Genomic DNA, 8,363 nt, shown 5'->3' on the forward strand with positions numbered 1-8,363 from the left:
TATGCATTAGAGACAGCTGCATTCACGTTAAATAGGGCACCATCTAAATCTGTTGAGACGACACCATATGAACTGTGGTTTGGCAAGAAACCAAAGTTGTCGTTTCTTAAAGTTTGGGGTTGTGATGCTTATGTGAAAAAGTTTCAGCCTGATAAGCTCAAACCCAAATCGGAAAAGTGCGTCTTCATAGGATACCTAAAAGAAACTGTTGGGTACACCTTCTATCACAGATCCGAAGGCAAGACATTCATTGCTAAGAATGGATCCTTTCTAGAGAAGGAGTTTCTCTCGAAAGAAGTGAGTGGGAGAAAGGTAGAACTTGATGAGGTAATTGTACCTTCTCCCGAATTGGAAAGTATTTCTTCACTGAAATCAGTTCAAGTGATGCTTACACCAATTAGTGAGGAAGTTAATGATGATGATCATGAAGCTTCGGATCAAGTTACTACTGAACCTCGTGGGTCAACCAGAGTGAGATCCGCACCAGAGTGGTACGGTAATCATATTCTGGTGGTCATGTTACTTGACCATGACGAACCTACGAACTATGAGGAAGCGATGATGAGCCCAGATTCCGCGAAATGGCTTGAGGCCATGAAAGCTGAGATGGGATCCATGTATGAGAACAAAGTATGCACTTTGATTGACTTTCCCGATGATCGGCAAGCCATTGAAAATAAATGGATCTTAAAGAGGAAGACGTACGCTGATAGTAGTGTTACTATCTACAAAGCTAGACTTGTCGAAAAAGGTTTTGACAAAGTTCAAGGTGTTGACTACGATGAGAGTTTCTCACTCGTATCGATGCTTAAAAGTGTGTCCGGATCATGTTAGCAATTGCCACATTTTATGAAATCTGGCAAATGGATGTCAAAACTATATTCCTTAATGGTTTCTTAAAGAAGAGTTGTATATGATGCAACCGGAAGGTTTTGTCAATCCTAAAGGTACTAACAAGTTGTGCAAGCTCCAGCGATCCATCTATGAACTGGTGCAAGCATCTCGGAGTTGGAATGTACGCTTTGATAGTATGATCAAAGCATATAGTTTTATACAGACTTGCGGTGAAGCCTGTATTTATAAGAAAGTGAGTGGGAGCACTACAACATTTCTGATAAGTATATGTGAATGACAAATTGTTGATCGAAAATAATGTAGAAATTTCTAGAAAGCATAAAGGAGTGTTTGAAAGGAGTTTTTCAAAGGAAGACCTTGGTAAAGCTACTTACATATTGAGCATCAAGATCTATAGAGATAGATCAAGATGCTTGATATATTTTTAATGAGTACATACCTTGACAAGATTTTGAAGTAGTTCAAAATGGAACAGTCAAAGAAGGAGTTCTTGCCTGTGTTGCAAGGTGTGAAGTTGAGTAAAGACTCAAAACACGACCACGGCAGAAAATGGAAAGAGAATGAAAAAGTCATTCCCTATGCCTCAGCCATAGGTTCTATAAAGTATGCCATGCTATGTGCCAGTTCTATTGTATACCTTAGCTTGATTTTGGCAAGGGAGTATGATAGTGATCTAGCAGTAGATCACTGGACAGCGGTCAACATTATCCTTAGAGGACTAAGGGAATATTTCTCGGTTATGGAGGTGATAAAAGAGTTCATCATAAAGAGTTACGTCGATGCAAGCTTTTGACACCGATCTAGATGACTCTAAGTCTCTATCTAGATACATATTGAAAGTGGGAGCATTTAGCTAGAGTAGCTCTGTGCAGAGTATTGTATACATAGAAATTTGCAAAATACATGCGGATCTGAATGTTGCAGACCCATAGACTAAACTTCTCTCACAAGCAAAACATGATCACTCTTTCGGTATTAATCACATAGCGATGTGAACTAGATTATTGACTCTAGTAAACCCTTTGGGTATTAGTCACATGGATATGTGAACTAATCACATAAAGATGTGAAGTATTGGTGTTAAATCACATGACGACGTGAACTAGATTATTGACTCTAGTGCAAGTGGGAGACCGAAGGAAATATGCCCTAGAGGCAATAATAAAGTTGTTATTTATATTTCCTTATATCATGATAAATGTTTATTATTCATGCTAGAATTGTATTAACCGGAAACTTAGTACATGTGTGAATACATAGACAAAGAGAGTGTCACTAGTTTGCCTCTACTTGACTAGCTCGTTGAATGAATGATGGTTATGTTTCCTAACCATAGACATGAGTTTTCATTTGATTTACAGGATCACATCATTGGAGAATGATGTGGTTGACTTGACCCATCCGTTAGCTTAGCACGATGATCATTTAGTTTGTTGCTATTGCTTTCTTCATGACTTATACATGTTCCTATGACTATGAGATTATGCAACTCCCGAGTACCGGAGAAACACTTTGTGTGCTACCAAACATCACAACGTAACTGGGTGATTATAAAGGTGCTCTACAGGTGTCTCCGATGGTGCTTGTTGAGTTGGCATAGATCGAGATTAGGATTTGTCACTCCGATTGTCGGAGAGGTATCTCTGGGCCCTCTCGGTAATGCACATCACTATAAGCCTTGCAAGCATTGTGACTAATGAGTTAGTTGAGGGATGATGCATTACGGAACGAGTAAAGAGACTTGCCGGTAACGATACTGAACTAGGTATGAAGATACCGACGATCAAATCTCGGGCAAGTAACATATCGATGACAAAGGGAACAACGTATGTTGTTATGCGGTTTGACAGATAAAGATCTTCATAGAATATGTAGGAGCCAATATGAGCATCTAGGTTCCGCTATTGGTTATTCACCGGAGACGAGTCTCGGTCATGTCTACATAGTTCTCGAACCCGTAGGGTCCGCACGCTTAACGTTCGGTGACGATCGGTATTATGAGTTTATGTGTTTTGATGTACCAAAGGTAGTTCGGAGTCCCGGATATGATCACAGACATGACGAGAAGTCTCGAAATGGTCGAGACATAAAGATCGATATATTGGATGACTATGTTTGGACTTCGGAAGGGTTCCGGGCAAGTTCGGACAAATACCGGAGTACCGGGGGGTTACCGGAACCCCGCGGGGAGTATAATGGGCCTATTGGGCCTTAGTGGAGAAGAGGAGGGGCGCCAGGGCAGGCCGCGCGCCCCCTCTCCCTCTAGTCCGAATTGGACAAGGAGGGGGCGGCGCCCCCCTTTTCTTTCCCCTCTCTCCTCCTTCCCTCTCTCCTACTCCTACTCATGGAAGGGTTGGAGTCCTACTCCCGGTGGGAGTAGGATTCCCCTTGGGGGAGCCTAGGAGGGCCGGCCTATCCCCCTCCTCCACTCCTTTATATACGGGGGAGGGGGCACCCCATATACACATGTTGATCAGTTGATCTTTTAGCTGTGTGCGGTGCCCCTCTCCACCATAATCCACCTCAGTCATATCGTAGTGATGCTTAGGCGAAGCACTGCGTCGGTAGCATCATCATCACCATCATCATGCCGTCGTGCTGATGGAACTCTCCCTCGAAGCTCTGCTGGATCGGAGTTCGTGGGACGTCACCGTGCTGAATGTGTGCTAAACTCGGAGGTATCGTACGTTCGGTACTTGGATCGGTCAGATCGTGAAGACGTGCGACTACATCAACCGCGTTCTCATAACGCTTCCGCTTACGGTCTACGAGGGTACGTAGACGATACTCTCCCCTCTCGTTGCTATGCATCACCATGATCTTGCGTGTGCATAGATAATTTTTTGAAATTACTACGTTCCCCAACAGAGTCATCCCCGGTCATCGCCGTCCCCGTTGCCACCTTGAGTCCAGGCTATACAATGACTTGATCATCAAGTTACAAAATTCAGTGAATAAATGAATTGACCAAGACGTAGAACGACGAGGAGCAAAACTTACGATATCCATGAGTGACGCACTCGTTAACCACCTTATTTTCACTTGTCCAATGGCACCACAGTACCTAGGTTTTTTGGACCATTCTCAGAAAAATAGGGTGAAGGAAATTAGACCTCAACAAGATAGTGGATGAAGCAGGCGAGATGGGGGTGAAACCATCAATGTGTCCAAACAAGTAAGTAATCATCCAACAGATTTCAATATTCATAGAGGTTCCCTAGCTGGTAAAAGTAGTTTGATTATTGTTGGGGCTTCCTAATAGTATTGTCTTTGCTAGAAGTGTTGAAATTTTCTTTTGTTTGTATTTTAGATTTGAACTATCGCTTATTATCTTGCTAGCACGTGTGGATTTAATACATAAAATACACTTATAATGAAAGTAGCCTGAGAAGCCGAATCCGGTGCTTCATGTTCAACCCCCCTCCCCCTACTCCGACTATTTAAGCCAGACGGACATGGCCCGGAGTCATGCCCCTTCGATCCCTTCTCCCGTCATCCGAGCCACCCTTAAACCACCTTCACATTCTTGCCATCGCCATCGCCTACTCCTTCGCCATGTGGTACAGGGGCCTCACGTCGGCTTACCACGTCCAAATCGCAACAAAACTCCATGACTCAAAAGGATCGGTGCCATCCCCGCATTAATGTGTGCCAACCTCTAAGGGGGGTGGAGGAGGTTGATCCCACAAGGAGCCACGTGCGCCCGCATCGGTGATGGAGGGGGCGCCTGCGCCTCGTCGCCAGGAGGAGCTTTTGCCCGCGTCGTCGATGGAGGGAGAATTTTCCCTCGTCGCTGATGGAGGAGCCACCAATGCCAGGGTTCTGCAGGCTTCAAGCAAAGCGACACTACAACTGGGTGTTGGTGGAGGTGCATGATAAAGAGCAGGCTTTGCATCGATTGAGGAGCCTCCGGTGTCTATGTTCAGGCAGCTACTGGCAGAGTAGCACTAAAACCTCCAGCTGCTGGAGGAGCACTGTCCAGTGGAGGACCAGCTGCAGACAAAGTGTGTGTCCTAGTTGCCATCATGGAAATGGTGGAGGAGGACCCAACGGTCGTAGACAACAGTGTATTGCCAAGGCTTTGTGCGTCGGTTTAGATATTGTGTTGCATGTTCCGAGTTGGAGTTTTCTGGTGTCCGCCTCTTTGGTCACTTTATAGTATTGTTTGTTTTCCCTCACTTGATCTTGTTCATGTAGTTCTGAAGGAAATATGCCCTAGAGGCAATAATAAAGTTGTTATTATATTTCCTTATATCATGATAAATATTTATTATTCATACTAGAATTGTATTAGCTAGGAACTTAGTACATGTGTGAATACATAGACAAACAGAGTGTCCCTAGTATGCCTCTACTTGACTATCTCGTTAATCAAAGATGGTTAAGTTTCCTGAGCATAGACGTGTGCTGTCATTTGATGAATGAGATCACATCATTAGAGAATGATGTGATGGACAAGACCCATCCGTTAGCTTAGCATAATGATCATTAAGTTTTATTGCTATTGCTTTCTTCATGACTTATACATATTCCTCTGACTATGAGATTATACAACTCCCGAATACCGGAGGAACACCTTGTGTGATATGAAACGTCACAACATAATTGGGTGATTATAAAGATGCTCTACAGGTGTCTCCGAAGGTGTTTGTTGGGTTGGCATAGATCGAGATTAGGATTTTTCACTTCGAGTATCGGAGAGGTATCTTTGGGCCCTCTCGGTAATGCACATCAATATAAGCCTTGCAAGCAATGTGACTAATGAGTTAGTTACGGGATGATGCATTACAGAACGAGTAAAGAGACTTGCCGGTAATGATATTGAGCTAGGTATGATGGTACCAACGATCGAATCTCGGGCAAGTAACATACCGATGACAAAGGGAATAACGTATGTTGTTATTGCGGTTTGACCGATAAAGATCTTCGTAGAATATGTAGGAACCAATATGAGCATCCAGGTTCCGCTATTGGTTATTGACCGCTGGAAATATGAGTTGATTTTGGTCGAAATCGATATAAAGATCACCGGAATCGGATGCACGGTTTGCAAATGGAAAGCAAAACAAGAATGGCACAAATCTGTGATTAACAGCACGATGCCATCTAGAATGCAACAACAAACTAAGCTACTGCACTCCAACATAGCAACAAAGCACATGGCAGTGATCTACTCAAGATGCTTGACAAAAGATGAACACTGAGCTACGGCTAAAACACACAAGAGCAGGTTCAAACAAGCATGGCAAAAGTGCAAAAGATATCAGCTTCACAGACTTAGTGAATACTAACATGTCAGGAATTAACATCAGGAAGCAATGTTTAGAGCAAGCTAACAACATGCTACGGGATCAGATCATAGAAAACAAGGGCACGACATGAATCTACTCAAAACATAGAACAAAAGTCCCCTGCTGACCATGAGAAAAAAGGGGACAGAAAATATGATGGCACACATGTAAACATAGCAAGTTTCGTTAACAGATTCAGACTTAGCAGAAAACTGAGCATGGCATAAATAGAGTTATGAAGGCCTCTTTGCGAGCTCGATTCACTCAACACAAGGCATTGCATGCCAAGATAAGAATATCATCAGCAAGAAGACATGATTATGAAGCTAACCAAAGCAAGAACAAGCTCATAGCTTGCATGGATCAACTACAACAACCTTGGCAAAATTGATCAACACGTAAACAATCTGCCAGGAACATTTTATAGCAAAAGTAGAGCAAGATTGAGACATGCTAGGGCACTCCATAATTTCAAACAGGGGCATGGATGGATAGAGCATAACCATATGTCAAAATAATCCTTACTGAATATACTCAAAAGAAGCATGGATCTCACTGTAGCAACATGAATACATGGCATAACAATATTAGCAGAGAAATGACTTAGTGAAATTCTAAGTCTCTGAAATCAGCAATATTACAAGAGCTACTTTGCATGCTTGTGCTAGTCACCACATTGATCACAAAAATACATGGCATACACCCCTGTAAAGATGGCATGACATATCCCAAAACACATGTAGAGCTCATGCCCATATGCAACACACATCAATAGTAGCAAAAATGACAAATGCTCATAGTCTGCTAAGTAACAGGAACTAACATTTTATAACACTATTGCATCAACAATTTGGGAATCAAAATGGACTCAAACAAGCATGTCACAATGGAACAAAATGAAGAGCACATCCTGACGAACATTTTGATATATGGCATGCACAAAACGGAGCTACGGATGAGGAGTTATGATGCGATGAACAGGGCTTCAGAATGCAAAATAAAATAACTATCTCGGGGTCAACCTCAGATTTTAGATCTAGGGTTCCTCACGCGTGGATCGAGGATGGCCGGGGTCGGGCTCGCCGGAGAAGGCAGGGGGCGGCGGCCGGAGCTTCGAACGGAGGAGGCCGGCGACGTGGAGCTTCGGACGGAGGAGGACGGCGGGGCACCGGACCGGCATGGCAGCGACCGGAGCAAGGCGGCTGGAGCAAGGCGGACTCCGGGCGGCGGCGCGGATGGTCGCGGCGAGGCGGCGGAGGAACCGTGCCGGCGAAGTGGCGGCCGGCGTGCACGGGCGCGGCGTCCGCGGGCGGCGGCGGCGGCGGCGGGGTCCGGGCCGCGGGGGCCGGATCTGGGCCTCGCGGGCCGGCGGCGAAGTGGGACGGCGCGGGGGATGCGTGGCGGCTCCTGATTGGGCGAGGGCAAGGGAAGACACGTCCGGTTGCCGGAGGAAGAAATGTCCGGCGGCGCGAGGAGAGGCTAGGCTAGGGTTCATCCGCGAATTTCGGAGGGGGAGATGTTTATATAGGTACAGGGAGCTAGGAGTGTCCAAATGGAGTGCGGTTTTCGGCCACGCGGTTGTGATCGAACAGTCGAGAGGATGGAGGGGTTTTGGATGGGTTAATGGGCCACTTTGGAGGGGTGTTGGGCTGCAACACACACGAGGCCTTTACGGTTCCCCGGTTAACCGTTGGAGTATCAAACGGACTCTAAATGGCACGAAATTTGACAGGCGGTCTACCGGTGGTGTACCAAGGCCTCTTGGCAAATCTTGGTCCACTCTGAGAAAGTTTAACACCCGCTCACGAAAAGAGGCAAAAGGGGGCGCCGGAGGACGTAGGAGTGTCAGATTGCAAAACGGACAACGGGGAAAATGCTCGGATGCATGAGACGAACACATATGCAAATGAGATGCACATGATGACATGATATGAAATGCATGACATGGAAAAAATGCAAAACAAAGACAAAACCCAACCACGAAGGAATCTCATAACTTAGAGCCGAAAATGGCAAGAGTCGGAGTACAATTATGGTAAGTTACATCTGGGGTGTTACACATCAGGTCTGGTACATAACATTGCATACATGATAGAACCTATGGCTGAGGCATAGGGAGTGACTTTCATTTTTTTCTCTATCTTCTGTAGTGGTCGGGCATTGAGTCTGACTCAACTTCACACCTTGTAACACAGGTAAGAACCCTTTCTTTGACTG

The sequence above is a fragment of the Triticum urartu genome, chromosome 6A (genome assembly GCF_056163025.1).
Source record: "Triticum urartu cultivar PI428250 chromosome 6A, HENAU_Tu73, whole genome shotgun sequence".
Classification (NCBI taxonomy): domain Eukaryota; kingdom Viridiplantae; phylum Streptophyta; class Magnoliopsida; order Poales; family Poaceae; genus Triticum; species Triticum urartu.